Source organism: Herpailurus yagouaroundi, unplaced genomic scaffold (genome assembly GCF_014898765.1).
Source record: "Herpailurus yagouaroundi ecotype Mexico unplaced genomic scaffold, PumYag 203, whole genome shotgun sequence".
Classification (NCBI taxonomy): Eukaryota; Metazoa; Chordata; class Mammalia; order Carnivora; family Felidae; genus Herpailurus; species Herpailurus yagouaroundi.
Window position 1 is genome coordinate 6,812,594 of NW_024412434.1, and position 18,138 is coordinate 6,830,731.

Below are 18,138 nucleotides of genomic sequence, written 5' to 3' on the forward strand. Positions count from 1 at the left end.
CTCCCAGGCCAGACCACGGACTCCTCTCGGGTAAGGACTGCATCTCGCTGACCCTTGGATCATGAGTGCCGAACACAAGACAGGTGCTGAGAAAAAACATGTATGAGTCACTCAGGTTAGCTGTTAAGTTTCTCTAGGGAAGAGGCCCTGCAGAATCCAAAAACCCTAGCCTTGCCATGGACAGTACTTTCTCTCAGAAGCAGCAGTAATAACAAATGACCAAATTAGCAGGAGGTAGGCTGTTTCCATTCATCCTGGAGAATTTTTTTTTGCAGGTTTGTTTGTTTCTGTTTGCTTATTTGTCGCTTTTAAATAAAGCGGAACTTCTCTCTGAAAGTCATGCCATGTTGAGTCAGCTGACAACAACAACAAAAAAACATGCCGTGTTTCACTTTTTTTTTCACCGTCAGTAAGAGTCAAGGTTCAGTGCACACAAGTCATACCATCCGTCACCTGAGGAGCTACAATGAGGACAAGATTCCGGAAAAATTTGAGCAGCCTGGACCATAAAGTCCTGCTCTCCCAGTCACTCTGCCTTGCTGCCTGCCTGCCTTGTCCTGTCCCAGGAGACAGAGAAACAAGCATCTGAGAGCTAGCCCTGGGGGCCTACAGTCACCACAGCTTTGAGCTGGACTCCCGCTGTGCCCCTAACCTCATCTCCCTGAGCCTCAATTTCCTCATCTATAAAATGAGAAAGTTACCTGTCTTACAGCATCATCCCAGGGATTAGTGATCCTGTATCCATGCCATTTTGACTGCGTTATGATCTGTGCATCTAGACACAGACCACATTCTCAAGCTAGCACATAATGAAAATCAAGGCATCTCTAATGCATTATTCATCACACCTTGACATGACTTTTATATAACATTCAGCCAGACTATCTTCAATCTATTTCTTCTTCATTTGCTATTCTGAGCTCAGAACATAGGATAACTAGCTCATCAGTTCAACAAGCTGATTTTTTTTTTTTTTAATGAGCATCTGCTTGTGCCAAGGTCTCAGGTTCCTGAACATACCTGGTTTCCTGAAGTTGAGGTGTAACTGATGGAGGCTCGGGCGGTGCCATCGAATTTCTCCAACAGATAATTAAGGCTGCATGGCATATATGTAACGTGTATCTATTTGGAGACACTGTGGGAAGGTGAATCAAGGAAGAGCTCAGATTTTCCAGGGAGAAACTGTAGAATTTTAATGAGCTTGGAGTCCATTTCTCTGCTGGAAATAGCAGATCTTTAAGCATTTCTTCAATAGCATTACAGTAATTATGACAATTCTGAAAGGAACAATTTACGGGATGTATTTTTGTAAGCTTGGAGGAACAAGAAAGGCCACATCCGGTTCTACATTTGGTACATGCCTAGAGTCACTGTCAGATAGATGTTTAAAAATATGAATGACAAGACTATAGATTATTCAGTTCATGGTCTCCACCAACATCTTAAGACAGTACTGTCCAATTCAACTTCCTGTGATAATAGAAGTGTTCAGATTTGTGCTGTCTCTTAGGGTGGCCACTGGCCACATGTGGTCATTGAGCACTTGAAATGTGGTTAATGAGACTAAGGACTGAATTTTTAACTTTACTCAATGTTAACTGATGAAGTTGAAACAGCCGCATGTGGCTAGAGGCTACTGTATTGTACAACACAGCTCTAAGGTACCAGCTGAAACCCACTCCAGTCACCTTGCCACTTAGAGCATCAAAGCGCATAGGAGGAAACCTAAAAGGTACCAAGGGAGCCACAAAGCCCATGTACTCAAGCTCATCTGAAGCCTCTTGATTTGGTTCTCTGATTTTTCATTCCACAACAGACTGGAGTGTTCAGTTATGTAGAGAGGCAGACACAATGGCAGCAACTGTAAATGAAAAAGGTTGAAAACAGACCAGGACTCAAAGAGACAAATAGTCTAGGATTACTGAGCATAGGACAAGCAGCCTTTATACCTCAGAAGTACAATATTTGATGCATTGCTCCATTGAGAAAAATGTTAAGAATTCAGGGATGTAAGCCTCAGGAAGGATAGAAAATGAGCAAACTTCATCCAGACCTTTGTCCATAGAAGGTGGTAAAAATATAGGCATTTTTCGCACACAAATCAGTGAATTTTGGTTACCTGAAAAGCCCAGCCACTCCGTGCATCTCATCCTTCCCACAAGGAAGAAATTGTAGTTCCATATGATGTCCTACTGCTCTTGAGGTAAACCCCTAGACGATGACCATGACTTCCTGGGCTGCCTTATGTGGCTTTGTCTACTTCTCCTGCCTTACTTCATCCCAACTTCCTGACTCTTTGTTTTCTAGCTACGCAGGTTTTCCTTCTATTTCCTGAAGGTGCCATGAACCTTCCTCCATAGGGCTTTGCATATGCTGTTCCCTCTATCTAGAAGGATTCTTCCACCCAACTTCCTTCCTCTCCCTTTCAAGATCCCAGTTCTAATGCCACTCCTTGGAAAGCCTGCTTATACCTCCAACCCTCCTCAGCCAATGCAGACCTGGCTCTTTTGTTATTCATGCTTCCATGTGAACTCCTTTGCCCAGAACACCTACTTGAACATACATATTCACCAGTGAGATCATCTAATTTATTGATTTGCATACTCTAAGAGAGAGATTGTGTTTGGCCCAATTAATCCATCTTCGTAGCCCCAGTAGCTGGCTTATGTTCAATAAATGAAAGAATGAATGAATTCTGGTTTGTTTGTAAGATCTTCAGAATGACAGGTGTCCTCTGATTCCTAACACATTCGCATCTTTTTGTAAAGTCTCTTCAGTCTCTGGGATGACTTATATCTTTAACCACCATGCCAAAGTTCTTATTGTCCCATAACTTTTTGCCATGAAATCTCTAACCTAAAAATCCCCCTACTGCTCCCTTATTTGCTCCACTTACTACCTTTGCCCCACCCTCCAAACTTCTCATTTCCTTAAAATAGTCAGCTCTCATGCTGGCAAACTGAACTACGTCTGTGTTTCTTTTCTTAACAGTGCATTTTTTTTATTTTTCCCCACTGTTTCCTTCACTTGACTTCACTGATAGCCTCTGAACTTCTTGTTTGCCATCTGTCTGCCAGGAAAGCTGTGTTGGCTTTCGAGATTTTTAGTTTATCCTCCACCTGGCTTTTTCTGTTATCTCTTCCGTAGACTTCCTCTAAATTTCCAATCTGCTTATTTTATTTATTTATTTATTTATTTATTTATTTATTTATTTATTGAGAGAAGATGACTACATGGGGGAGGACCAGAGGAAGAGAGAGAACCCCAAGCAGGCTCTGTGCTGTTGGCATGGACCCTAACACAGGACCTGATCCCACAAACTATGAAATCATGACCTGAGCTGAAATCAAGAGTCAGAGGCCTAACAGACTGAACCACCCAGGAATCCTGATCTGCTTAGTTTTCATGCTTGCCCTTAAAAATATTAAAAAGTGGGGAAAATGAAACCTACAATTATCCCCAACTCATCTTACTCCCTACCTTCAAAACAGACAACATTAGGAAAGAAAGGTCTCTGATACTGATAATCATTTCCAAAACCTTCAGGGGATTCCCATCTTCCCATTTTCTGCCTCATTACAGTTTTATCTAAACAAATCAAGGGTTAAAAAAAAAACTTTCATTAGTCTACACACCGCCCCCCTCCCTAAACTCAACCAACTACTTAAAAAAATTTTTTTTTTCAACGTTTATTTATTTTTGGGACAGAGGGAGACAGAGCATGAACAGGGGAGGGGCAGAGAGAGAGGGAGACACAGAATCGGAAACAGGCTCCAGGCTCTGAGGCATCAGCCCAGAGCCTGACGCGGGGCTCGAACTCACGGACCGCGAGATCGTGACCTGGTTGAAGTCGGACGCTTAACCGACTGCGCCACCCAGGCGCCCCACAACCAACTACTTATACCTCAGGCCGCATTCTCTTTTTCAGAATGAGGTTGCTTCACTGGTGAAATGATTATCTCTTTCTCCTAGACCTTATTTAGTACCAAAGTCTTGATATAAATCACAATTCTCTTTAGCGAGTATTTATTGAGTACCTTCTATGGGCCAGGCACTATGCTAGGGAAACAGCCATGCATAAGATGACGGAGGCGGGGGAGGGGGGGGAATCCCTATCTCCATTTATAGGGAGAAGTATAATAAACATGAACGTATATAAAATAATTTTGGATAGTGATAAGCTCAACAAATAATGTTATGTGATCACTGCTAGATACAACAACAAAAAGTCTGAATTTGTAGCTCCTAACCCACAGAATGTTGTAACAATTAAGTGAGCTAGTATATGCATAATGTATAGAGGAGGATCCATTACTCAGTAAAAATTGTGGGTTTGTTTTTAAGCACAGACTCCTGTCATAGATGTGTTTAAAATTATTATTATTATTATTAACTTGGTGAAAGATTATCCACTCATTCAAGAGATATTTATGGGGTGTCTCCTGTGAGCAAGGTACTAACATGCATGTGAGGTAGTGCAATGAAGAACAGAAAACCTGCCACATTCTGACTTCAAAAGCAGGGCTGAAATAATGAGCCAACTCCGCTGTGGCCCCTGCCTGGGAAAGGCCAGCTGGGCCAGAGGATGAGGTGGCCCACTACCTTTCAGAGCACTCTTGGTGACTCACCTCTTGCCTAGTCAACTTCACATGGCTCTAGAGGGCAGAGCCCTGGTTATACTTTTGCCATAATATTTACAGGTGTCGTATAAGGATAGGGAGGCAGGGGCACCTGGGTGGCTCAGTCGGGTAAGCGTCAGATTTTGGCTCAGGTCATGATCTTGTGATTTGTGGGTTCGAGCCCCTCGTTGGGCTCTCTGCTGTCCGTGCAGAGCCTGCTTCAGATCCTCTGTCTCCCTCTCTCTGCCCCTTCCCCGCTCATGCTCTCTCTTTGTCTCAAAAATAAGTAAACATTTTGGGGCACCTGAGTGGATCAGTCAGTTAAGCATATGACTCTTGATTTCAGCTCAGGTCATGATATCCCAGTTTCATGGGTTCAAGCCCCACGTTGGGCTATGCGCTGGCAGTAAGGAGCCTGCTTGAGATTCTCTCCCTCCCACTCTCTGCCCCTCCTCCACTCAAACTCTCAAAATAAATAAATAAATATATTAATTAATTAATAAACAAACATTTAAAAAAATGGGGGAAGGCCAGTAACCCAGATACATAGAGATTCAGAGTTGAAAGGAACTTTGTATGTTGTATGTGTATTTCACAGATGAGGAAATCTATATATATTATATATATGTGTGTGTGTGTGTGTGTGTTTAAGTCACACACACACACACACACACACACATACACACTTAAATATCCAGATCTTTTGATCCCAAACAAACCTTTCCTCTATCCCTATTGTTACTCGAATGACCTACAATTAGAGACCTACAACTTCTCAGTTCAATTCAATCAACCTTTTCTGCTCTTTGGTTATGGGCAAAGTAGCATGCAAAGTACTATATGAGGCATAAAATTGAAGAAGATCTTGTTCCAGGTTTCAGGGAGCTTGCTGTATAAAACAGGAGGCATAATTCAAAGTGAGCATGGTTAGTGCTACGGTAAAGGCACAAAGTATCATGGAAACCCACCAGAAGGAATTAACTCCAGCTTGACTGGTTCTTATGGGGACTAGCCAGCAGGCAGAGATGGGGAGGAAAGGGCACCAAGAATGAGGGAATTGGGAGCTAACTCACCGAGAGAGGGCTTGGGGCATAGGGCTTTTGCAGGAAAGGGCTATGATTTTAGGGGTGCTGGAATGTAGGGCTCACAGGGCTGGAGAGGGTTGCTGGTGGGAAGGAAGAGAGAAACACCTTCAGGAGGGGCCCCTCATGGCAGCTGTAGGGGTTTGGACTTAATTCCAGCCCCCACCCCCACCCCCACCCCCAGTTTTGAGCAGGGGAGTAACTTCATCAGAGCTGTGCTTTATAACTAAACTCACAGGAGGGAAAAAAAAAGAGGCAGGCTGGCAATCGGCTGAAAGATGGCAGCTCACTTCTGTTATTCACAGGTTACCTGAGATAATAATAGTTAACTCGGATTGAATGTGCTAAGAGCTTTGCATACATTAACTTACTTAATTGTCATAACATTCCTGAGGGCTAGGAGCTTTTATTGTTTTGATTTTGCAGATCAGGAAACTGAAGCTTAGGGAAGTTGAGGTTCTAGGAAAGAGGCAGACTGGGGAACCAACCTAGTGGGTTCTATTTCTAACTCAACCCTCTTAACTGTGGTGCCATATTGCCCTGCTTTGCTAAGTCTAGTTGGCAATGATTTCGCTTAGGAGAGTACCCAGGGGAGAGGTGAAACTAATTTTTAGACACCCTTTTACGGCTGGCATCGAAAAGGATGACAAGAAGACAAAAGCTGAGCTTCACAATGCTTCTCTGCAGCCCTGTCTTGTGGGTGACATCTAACCCCGAAGGGGCTCCTTCTGCCAGTTTTCTGGCCCGATTCCTCACCTTCAGTTTGTGTGTGCTGAAACGTAAACATGACTTCAGTATCAATTTAAGAACGTTAAGAATCAGCAAGGTAAGGCTATTAGAAAATAATTCATCGTATACTTTTTAAAGCCTACATGCCCTGGGTGGCTCAGTTGGTTAAGCATCTGACTCTGGATTTTGGCTCAGGTCATGATCTGGCCGTCATGAGATGGAGCTCTGCATCGGCCTCCAGGGCTGAGTGTGGAGTCCCAGTTGGGATTCTCCCTCTCCTTCTCTCTCTCTCCCTCCCCTGTCATGCTCTCTGTCTCTCTCTTTCTCTCTCTCTGTCCCTCAAAATAAATAAATAAACATTAAAAAAATACTTTTCAAAGCCTAAATTAAGCCAGTGGGGTAGCTGTTTTATTTTCATCATCGGCCATTATAAATTAGCTTTGGCATTAACTGGCATTACTGCTTTTGATAAACATAAAAGATCAAAGGCTGATTTTTACAGTTTGTGCGCAAAAGTCCACAATGGTGGTTTTACATCTTAAATCCTGAAATGGCTCAGACCCAGCTTTAATCCAACTGTGCTAACCCATGTAATCACTCATATCCTAGAGGCAATATCTAGGAAGCCGCAGTATCTAGGATAAAACATCCTTCGGCACTAAGACCCCTACCAGTGTTTCTGCTCAAACACAATGCCAGAACATTAAAACCATTATTATAGATGATGCCTTAAACATCATCTATTATTTTAAACAGATGTTTTGCAACAGGGAAGGGTGCATCATGTAAAAGCGAGTACATTCTCTGGAATTTTGTCACTGCAAAGCCTGCAGTAGCACAGAGGGTTAATTTGGATCAACACATTGGGCTATACATCTTTAAGCTTGGATAACTTACAAGGTGCCCGTTCTCCCGTTTAATTTCTCAGTTATTATCCTCCTAGCTGGGTGTGCTAGGGAGGTAGGGAGACCACAGCTGTATGCAAGAAGCCCTGCACCTGGTTTCTTTGCACTTCTCTTCTATAATCTCTTTTCAGAAGACCCTTTATTAAGACTTCAGAACAGGGACACAAAGTGAGAGGCTCATCATCCCCATCATCCCCGGTGACACCAAGCACCCTCCTCGGTGTCCTTAGCCAGCAGGGAAGGACAGCAGGGACCATCCCCTCACTGGAGTCTCCATGGAGTCTGTGAGAGGAGATTTCTGCCACTAAATACTCTTTCCCAAGTCAAAGTTTTCCATCCTAAGTAATAAGTGCCTTCTTCATAAATATAGGTCAGCCTAATTTTGATGGAAGAGAAAACCTCCATGTCCTTCATATTAAAAAAAAAAAAAATAGCTCACACATGTTTTTGGCAAGTTCCCATAAACACGCTCCCCACTAAACACTTTGGGAGTAGATTGTCTCCACCCCTGCATCTGGATGCAGCTGAGCTTGGAGTCCTTGGCCCAACTTAGCCGGTTGAAATACATGAACCAGAGCTGTAGACCGAGACCCTTGGAGCTGCTCCCCACCATCCTCCAAGGGCCGAGCTCCTTCATTCTTCCCCAGGCTGCTTTTCTCACATGCCCCTGTGCTCAGGGATCTTTAGATACTTCCGTCGTGTGCACTGAGGTCATTCTCTACCATGGTTCCACAGAGTGCAGAGAATACCCATGTGCAGGGCAGAACTTTGCTCCATGGGGCAAAGAAGCCATGTGAGGCTTCAAAGGCTCCCTGTCTCAGGAATGTCCTTATAAACTCTCTGAATGAAAAGTCCGGACTTTACTCATTACTAACCTTTCATCTGGAAGGTCCTGGGCTGCAGGCGGTCAGGTGAGGCTAGTTTTACAGTGTTTGGAGAGACTGAGGGGGCAGAGGGGGCAGGGAAAAAGGTGGACCCACAAGTCAATTGCCAAATCTCTCTCTGTTCCCCATCTCTCTCTCTCTCTCTCTCTCTCTCTCGCTTCTGAATAGGTGGAAAGTATTCTGGAATACCAACCCTTCACTGCCTCCTCCTCTTCCTAACCCACCTCTCCCTCTCCTTTCTCCCTCCCCACTTCCTTTGTTGTGCTCCCTCATCTGTGTCCTACCTCCCCTCACTTTCCTCTCTTCTGCATCAACCTTGTCCAACTCTAGGTTTCTCCCTGTGCCCTTCCCCTTGCCCCTCTTTCTTTTGCTCCCCCCTCTTCTTCTACCCACACTTACCAGTGCAACACTTACGCATTTCCCTCCCTCTTTATGCCTCTCTCCCTTCTCTCTGGAGCTCTGTCCATTCTCTGAGTTGGACATCTCATTGATGTCCTGGATGCTTGACCTTCCCTTATCAAGAGGATCTTCCTTCTGGTCTCCTCGAGTCCAGGGCTGTGTCTGCCACTGCCACCTCAGCATGCACGTTCCCATCTCTTGTTTTCTTCTCAAACTCAATGTAAAGCAAGCTTCCCTTCCCCTGTTCCCAGACACTCTTTCTCCCAATTTCCTTTAATGGCTAATGGTGCCACTGATTTCTCAACCTTCCAAGTTCAAAATTTGAAGTTACTTTGATTGACACTTCAGCCAGTCATCTAGTTTTACTGATTTTTCCTTAAATATCCCCCTGCTAGGTATTCCTCCCACTCTGTTCTTGCTGCTGCCGCCTTAGCTCTGGCTCTCATGACTTCAAACCTTGACTATCTCTATAAGTACTTTGCTGTTCCCACTTCTCTCCCCAAAATCCAAAGGGTGGGTGGATGGCAGAAAGGTAGTATGGCTCTAGCAACCTGAGCTGAGGGTAGGGAGGGTGGGAGCATGGTCAGGACTGATGTACCGACCAGCTCTGGCTCTCCCTTCACAGTGCTGCCCGTCTGCTGACCCATCAGCAGGAAAGTGAGGCCTCAGGCTCAGGGCTATGGGGAAAAAGCATAATTTGATCTTTAGTTATTCTGCAAATACATACCAAGTCCCTGCAGTACCAAACCCTGTCCCAGGTACTGAGACACAACCATGAACAAAACAGAGTCCCTGACCCTGGAGATCACCTAGTCACAGAAGAGATAGACAGATAAACGTGTAATGTGACGAGAAGTGGTAAATCACAGGACTTATGTATCAAGAATAGAGCCGAGGGGCACCTGGGTGGCTCAGTCTATTGAGCGTGCAACTTCGGCTCAGGTCACGATCTCATGGTTCGTGGACTTGAGCCCCACATCGGGCTCACTGCTGTCAGCACAGAGCCTGCTTGTGGTTCTCTCTCTCCCTTTCTCTCTGCCCCTGCCCCATTCATGCTCACTCTCTCTCTCTCTCTCTCTCAAAAACAAATAAAAGCATTTATTTAAAAAAAAAAAAAAGAATAGAGCTGAATAAAGGGAATAAAATGTGAACGGAGCAAATGGTCAACAAACGAGTGAAAAAATTCTCAGTGTCATGAGGGAAATGCAAATCGAAACCACAATGACACAGTGTTTCACACCCACCAGAATGGCTGTAATAAAATAAAAACGGGAAGTAACCAACGTTGGTGAGGGCGTGAGGGCATCGAAGCGCTCGCACATGCTGGCGGGACCGTGAAGTGACGCAGACCCTGTGGAACGCAGTGTGGCAGCGCCTCACCAAGTTTAACGTGGAGTTAAATGACCCCGCAATCCCACTCCTGTGCTTTCATCCAAAATAACTGAAAACATGAGCTCCAACAAAAACTTGCCCATGAATGTCACCGCAGCACTGTTCGCAGCAGCTGAAAGGCGAGAACGACTCAAACGTCCATCGAGTGATGACTGGATGAGCAAAATGTGATGGACGCACACCACGGAATATCACTCAGTCATGCCAAGGAATGAAGTATTGATTCATGCTGCGTTGCGGATGAACTTTAAAACTTGGTGCCAAGATGAAGAAACCGGGTACCAAAGGCCACATATTGTATGATCCCATCTCTTTGAAATGTCCAGAATGGGCCAATCCATAGAGACAGAAAGCAGATCAGTGGTTGGTTGTCAGGGACTAGAAGAGTGGGGACTGAGTGTAGGATTTAGAGGGTGTAAGATATCCCTTTGTGGTGATGGAAAACTTGTCTGGAATTAGATGGTTGCACCATGTTGTGAACCTACTAAACACCACTTAATTGCACACTGTAAAAATGGTTCAAAAAGACTATGTTTGTGTTATGTGCATTTTACCACAGCAAGAACAGTAAATGGGGGTGGCCACAGGGTGCTCCTTGAACAGCAGAGTCCAGGAAACCTCTCAGCTGAGGTGAGAAGCCTCTGTCACAGACCTGGGGCAGGAGGGTTTGTGCCCTGCAATTACCAGGAAAGGCAGGGACTAGAAAAGCATGCCGGCAGCTCCGTACGATATTCCTGGTGACCTGACCCCCTTTCTTCATTTCACTCCACAGTCGGGCACAATGCTCCTTCTGTGCCCACACCTCTGCCTCTCTCCTCCCAGCACTTCCCTGCCGCCTCCCATCACCGCACCCCTGCACTGTCCCCCAGACACACCTACGCTGCCCCCCACCCTGCCTCGCCCTCAGAATTGCTCCCTTCTGGCCACTTGGCCACTTTTAGGGCCCAGCCCACTAAACCCTTTTCTTGGGACACATTTTCTGACGCCTGCCGGAGCATGAGCACCTGCTAGACTGAGGCTCTGAGGGTCGAGTCTGCTGCTTATCAGCCATGTGAGGCTGGGCACCTGACCCCTCCCTGGGCTTCAGTTTCCTGCCGCATCAAAGGTGGGCTATTAAGAGAAGAAAACAAGATGACCAAAGTGCTGAGCTTAGTACTTGGCATGTAATGAACTCTCAGGAATGGTGGTCGGGTCACTGCTTCAGCATTTCCTATAATCCCAAGTTTGAAATTTCCCACTTCATTTTGTACTGATAATATTTAGTAATTATTTATTGAATGTATGGAGGAGTCAGAACACATGATAAACATAGTGATGGTATTTATAGACTTTGAGATAACCTTCCTGCAACTCTGGTAACTATTTCAATACAGAGCATATAGATCACACTTGAATAAATGTTTAATTGACCAATGATTGATTGATTGATTGATTGATTTGGCTCTATCACCAAATAAGAATGGAATTTTCTTCAAATTAAAATATAAAGGGAAACAAGATGTCTGGGCAGGGGAAGGGAAGAGAGAGAGGGAGGGAAAATCAGCAAGTAAACAGAACCTGGCCCAGCCAGGGTGAGATATATTGAAATATTCCATAGGCATAAATGTTTGCAAAAAAAAAAAAAATGCATAGTTGAAGAAGGACTTGGAGGGGTGGTGGAAAATTTTTCAGAAAAATGGCTCACTCTACAAATGAATTATTTTATTGTTTTGTTAATTTTTTTTAATGTTTGTTTTTGAGAGAGAGAGAGAGTGAGCACGAGCAAGGGAAGGGCGGTGGGGGGCGGGGGGGGGGGGGACAGAGGGTCTGAAGAGGGCTTTGTGCTGACAGCAGAGAGCCCAATGTGGGGCTCAAAATCATGAACTGTGAGATCATGACCTGAGTAGAAGTTGGAGGCTTAACCAACAGAGCCACTGGCGCCCCTGAATTGTTACTTTGTTTCAAGATGCCATAGTTACAGGTGATCAAAGTAAATGTTAATGCATTTGACAAATAGACATAAGGTAAATCTTTAATGTACTATCACTGGAGAGAGGCATGAGTTTAAAATATTTAAAAATAAGATAGTAGAGATACATTTCACAGATTTCTAGAAGTGGGAGATGATAGATAGATAGATAGATAGATAGACAGACAGACAGACAGATAGATAGATAGATTATGGTGGCACCCAACTAGGGGAGGAGAAGTCAGCAAGGGAAGGAGAATCTGTTCAGTTTTATTCCATAAAATGATGTGATCACAAGATAGGGCTGGGACTCACTCCCCTGTGCCCTGGTCACGTGACCAATCTCCAAAAGCTGCACAGAGTAAGACCAACCCAACTACTGTTTCCTATTTTCACGACCTGCACACACCCAAATGCGGTTTGTTGACCCACCGAGGCACATCGCTCCCTCAAACCCCCAGCCCTCTCTCCGGGAACAGAATCGCCCCTGCACTTTCCTCTCCAGGAGATTCTTAGTCGATTCCCCTTTCAGAGAAACAGACACAAGCCCCGTTCAAGAGTCAAAAGCTAGAAATCGGCTGGCTTCTTCCAACGCTTACTGACACAATTTTCTTAATCATATTTCCCTTTCAATAAAACAGTGAAAAAGAAAAGAAACCGTTTACCTGACCAGATCCCTGAAGTCTTCACGAGGGTCTACAACTGAATATGGAGAAAGCCACTCGGAATCGTCTTCTGAGACTTCCTGAAATCCCCAATCTGCCTCCGATGGCAGCTCTGAGTTTGAGCCGTGAATAGAGGCTGTGTGTTATTTTAACCACAAGGTTTCTAGTCAGAAGGGAGGAGAAAGCAGAAGCACCATCCACCTCGAGTGAAATGAGCTCGCCGATCTGATGTAAGAGCTCGGGGACATTTGAAGAACCCTCAAACCAACTTTTCCTAAACTAGAGGAGGTTAAATAGCTGCGGAAAATTCCAAAGGAGTAAGATAAGACACTTATGGTCTTTTCTAAAAAAAGACACGTTGGTATGCCCTGTCTGATACTGTCTGAAGGGAAGCCCAGCATGGAGCTGGCTTCAGGAGCCCTGGGCCACCGATAGGAGACCGTGACACCTGGAGACAGCTCTGCTCCACACGAATAAAGGAGTCTTCCGGGGGTTAAAAGTACGGAATGACACAGGAGGAGGACCAAATCACACCTTTTGTGTAAAAACAAAACCGGTATCATGAACAAGCCATATGAAGTTATGGGGTAAGGGAATAGCTATTCTGGAATAGGTTATTCTGGAAGATTAACATGTGTGAGTGTGTGAGTGTGTGTGTGCGTGTGTGTTCTCACTTCCCAAACAACTGAAAAAGCAAAGATCCAGCCTCAGCTGAGACCAGTTGGAGATCTTCCTCCTCAGTATCTTGGCAAATAGAAATGCCACTTTGGACTCGGAGGAGGAGAATGATTTATCGTTCGCAGATCAACAGCAGAAACTAGAGCCGCTGAAATGGCCAACAGTCCTTTACAGCCAGCCCTTCCCAGATGCCAGAGGGGTTTAACTCCACTTTTGGAAAAACTCAGCAGTGCTCCCATTAAGCAGGGTCATAATTCAGTTTTATATAGACTCTTTCATCTCAAAGGAGCTCGAGGTGGGTTTACACCAAAATATAAATTATCCTGTGCACGGTCACCTCGGGGACGAACCACAGCTCCTGCCTAGCAGCAGCTGGCCCGGACGTAGGCAGTCAGTTTGCAGCGGCAGTGAGACAGCGGGTCAAGAGGTGCTCGGCGAGGAAGAATGTGCGGGACCCGTGCTCCTGACGTGGCCCTTTCCTCCCTGGGGCCAGGACCTCTCTGATCTGCACGTGGCTTTCCTTCCCGAGTCCCCCAGCGCCCTTCCCCAGTACCTGCACATACAACCTCAAAACGGACCTCAACATCACCAACCAGGGTGGCCCCTGGATGGCTCAATCGGTTAAGTTTCCAACTTCGGCCCAGGTCTTGATCTCACAGCTCGAGAGTTCGAGCCCCGCATCGGGCTCTGTGCTGACAGCTCAGAGCCTGGAGCCTGCTTCGGATTCTGTGTCTCCCTCTCTCTCTCTGCCCCTTCCCCACTCAGGCTGTCTCTCTCTCTCTCTCTCTCAAAAATAAACGTTACAAAATCACAAACGAGGAGTCAGTGATGACTTCATTTTCAGATCTCATCTTATAGAAGTGGGCTTGGCAAAGCATGACCCTTGGGCCAAATCCAGACGCTTTGTAAATAAAGTTTTATTGGTATACAGCCACACTCACTCATCTATGGACTGTCTATGGCTGCTTTGGTACTACCACAGCGGGGTGGAGTGGATGCGGCAGAGATTGGAGTTAGGGTGTTTTGTCTTAGAGGTAGAAAAAATGAACAAGGAGTCTCTTTCAATATGGAAGACGCACCTACTCATACCACCAAACCCGTATTCAGGCCCTGAGTCTCCATTTCAATTATTCCTTCATCAGAGAAACTCTCGCTCAGGCATTACCTAGCACACTGCCTCAGCTTACCTAGTTTCATCCCCAAGAAACTACAGTGGCTGCATCCAACTGTTCTCTCAAACAGCAGCCTTGGAAGCACCCTCAGGCCCTCTCCATATCATCCCCAAGTGCACCTTGTCTTTGAAACCCTCTCTGGGTCTCTCCAAAAGAGTTAGCTGCTCCCTCCTGCAGGATTTCATCATGTTTTGTTTATTTTTCTCTTGCATTTCTTGTAGCTCTACCCCAATTATCTCTCTGTTTGCCTTTCTTAGCACACTATGCATTTTCTGAGAGTAAGAATGATATCTTATTCAACCTCTAAAAATTTTTTTTTAATTTTTTTTCAACGTTTTTTATTCATTTTGGGGACAGAGAGAGACAGAACATGAACGGGGGAGGGGCAGAGAGAGAGGGAGACACAGAATCGGAAACAGGCTCCAGGCTCCGAGCCATCAGCCCAGGGCCTGACGCGGGGCTCGAACTCACGGACCGCGAGATCGTGACCTGGCTGAAGTCGGACGCTTAACCGACTGCGCCACCCAGGCGCCCCATCTAAAAATTTTTTTAATGTTTTATTTATTTTGGGGGGATGGGGGAGAGAGAGATAAATAGATAGAGAGAGAGTGCCCACCTGAGTGGGGGAGGGGCAGAGAGAGAAGGAGACACAGAATCTGAAGCAGGCTCCAGGCTCTGAGCTGTCAGCACAGAGCCCAACGTGGGACTTGAACTCATGAACTGCGAGATCATGACCTCTTATTCAACTTTTTATCCCCAGAACCTAATACTGTAAAAGACATGTAAAGTGGACACTCTGTTAGGGGTTTTCTACAAACATAACTCAGTCAGTCTTACTCCACAGGAACCCAGTCTTAAAGGAAATGAACAAAAGGATAGTCTGACACTCCCTTAACATGAGGTGTTCTTGAAATAGCCTTCCCGGGGAAGACGCTGGGTCTGTCCTTCTAACACTGCCCCTGAGTTGGGCTGACTTTTACACATCCTTTGTTAGCTGGTCCTTTTTTAAAAATGTTTTAAGTTTATTTATTTTGAGAGAGAGAGAGAGAGAGAGAGAGAGCAGGGGAGGGGCAGAGAGAGAGAGGGAAGGAGAGAATCTCAGGCAGGCTCCACGCTGTCAGCCGAGAGCCTGATGCGGGGCTCGAGCTCACAAACCATAAGATCATGACCTGAGCCGACATCAAGAGTCAGATGCTTAACTGACTGAGCCACCCAGGCGCCCCGTTAGCTGGTCCTTTAATTTGGAATTTGTGGAGGAAGAGTCTCCTTGCAGAAAGATCAACAGCAGTTAGAAAAAGACAATCTTTGTAACAACTAGAGCAGTCAGAAGACCTGGAAAGATCTGGCACCAGGTGGAAAAGAATCCGTGTATTCTCTAAGCTCACTTCTCACGCTAAGTTCTGGTAAAGCCTAGTTTCCCTGGTGTGAGCCCATCAGAACAGAGCTATCGCATGGCCAAAGGATGCAGATGTCCCCTCTGTGGGTCTGGGGCACAAAAGGAGCCAGATTTCTTGCATTGTGGGGTCAGTAGCGCTGCACCTTCTCAGTAGATGTGCCGCTACGCCTCCTCTTATTTGCATCCTTTCTAATGGTCGCAAAGGTGGCAAGACCTTGATGATATTCTGCGGTAAACAAAAGAAGGTTATGTGGATGTGCTGGACATTTATCATATGCGTGGCCACTCCACGGCTTGTGAACAGTCTTCCTTTGGTGAACGTGGACTTCTCACATTGAGTCCTTGTCTAAGTCTGCTCAGGCTTCCATAACAAAATAACATGGCCTGGGTAGCTGAAACAACAGACATGTATTTTCTCATGGTTCTGGAAGCTAAAATTCTGAGATCAGAGTGCCAGCAGCCTCAGGTTCAATGAGAACTCAGTGCCCGGCTTGCAAACTGTCATCCACCTTCTCCAAAGGCCTTTGCACGTATGGGAACATCTCTCTCTTTCTCTCTCTTTTCCTCTTCTTATAAGGCCACAAATCCTATCAGATTAGGACCTACTCTTATAACCTCATTTTACCTTACTTATCTCCTAAAAGCCCTGCTTTCAAAAACAGTCATATTGGGGGTTAGGGCTTCAACATATGAATTTTTTGTAGCGTGAGGTGAACACAACTCACTCCGTGGTTGTCACCCTTTCTCAGAGCAGAAACCAGGCTTTCTCTTCCAGCCTCCTTTGCAGCTGGGGCACAGGTGTATGTCACAGGCTGGGTGTTCAGCTGCCTTCAACTTCGTAAAGACCAGGAAGAGGCAGGAAAGGGGTTGAATCCATTCTACAGGAGGTCAGTGCCATTTGGCAGGGAGTCATCAGCTCTCAGAGGCAGCCCCAAGGAAGGCCAGTCATCGTGTCTATTGGGTGTCTGTTGGGTGAGCTCAGGGGCCTGGCCCTGCCTCTGTAGCAAAAGCCCACAGCCCCCTAACAAAACTTGTACTGTGCTCCCTCCTGGTCGTGCAGCTTCTCTGCCTGACCTGGGTCTCCTGGAGGTTCTGTGACCTACTGATGGTCTTCAATAAATAATGTTTTGGCTCCCAGTAGTTAGAGGTACCATTTATAACTAACAATGCTCTTGTGTGGGGCTGATACGGTGACTTAAAACCAAACCATTTAGTACCTTTTGCTTTCTTGCCCAGCACTTGCAGAGGGTTTTCCTTTCTCGCCTCAGCGCCATTTTGAATGAGTATTTGACAATGTGATTCTGTACTCGTTCTTAGCTCGTTTGCCCGTGGGCTGATTCCTCATCCTTTCCCTACTTCACTCGGTATCAAGGGGGAGGCGGGGATGCTCACCCCTGCAAGTTGTATGTCACAGACTCTCAAGACACCTGGTTTCCAGCTGGGTTCAACCAAGGACAGGCACTGGTTGGAAGGCTGGAGGGAGGAGAAGCCAGGGTATTTCTCCTTCTCTCTCTCTCTCTGCCTCTGATCGTTTTGCCAGCAGGGCCACATCTCCTCCCCCATGACTTTGGCTCTGTGGGGCCAGGCTCCCTGGGCCCAACTTCTACCAGATGATTCTGTCTCTGTCCTTCAGCCCGGGGGTAGTATGGCTTCCACCTTGGCTGATCTCTCAATTGCCTCCCCACCCCCATTTGGCTTCTTGGCTTTTCCATTATCTGTGGTCACTACCCTGCTGTAAATGCTTATAATTGCTCTCATTTTCCTGGTCGGACCCTTAGTGATACAGCTATCAATGCCATTTCTGCTTTAGGTCAAAGAACCAGCACCTGCCAGGAGCCTGAGTGGGACTCTGCGCAGCACGTTCATGCTGTTGGGTAGACTTCCTTTTTATTCTTTGGATAGGGTCATGTCTCCAAAGTTGGTGACCATGAAGCAAGTGCTATGAGGCTATCTACATAACTCTTCTGTCCTTTTCAGAGAACAAGAAACAGCATTCTAAGAGGCTTGTTGATAGAAAAAAAAATCATGATTAGAAACAGCAGCTAATTCCTTGCCTCCCTGACCAGAAGATCCCATGAGGATTAAGCAAGATAAAGCAGAATAGGTCAGCGAAGGCTGATAAATACCAGTGTGTGGAGAATTTAGAAAACTCTGCCTGGCTTTTAGAAAAAATAGATTATAAACACTTTTTCCTCTAATTCATTAGGAGAAAAAAAAAAGGCTACATACACAATGTATTCATTATGGCATTATTTATTAAAACAAACCT

General features: G+C 45.6%; 1 protein-coding gene across 2 annotated transcripts in view; it reads right to left on the reverse strand.

Moving 5' to 3' along the window:
- JCAD (junctional cadherin 5 associated) overlaps positions 1 to 12,730 on the reverse strand; it is an 81,754-nt gene extending 69,024 nt beyond the window's left edge. Inside the window, exon 1 of one of the 2 annotated variants that reach the window (XM_040451078.1) lies at positions 12,624 to 12,730. The gene's annotated coding sequence lies outside the window, so the exon portion shown is untranslated. The remainder of the gene's footprint in view (positions 1 to 12,623) is intronic. The other variant, XM_040451077.1, reaches the window with a different exon arrangement.
- Positions 12,731 to 18,138: the final 5,408 nt, after the last annotated feature.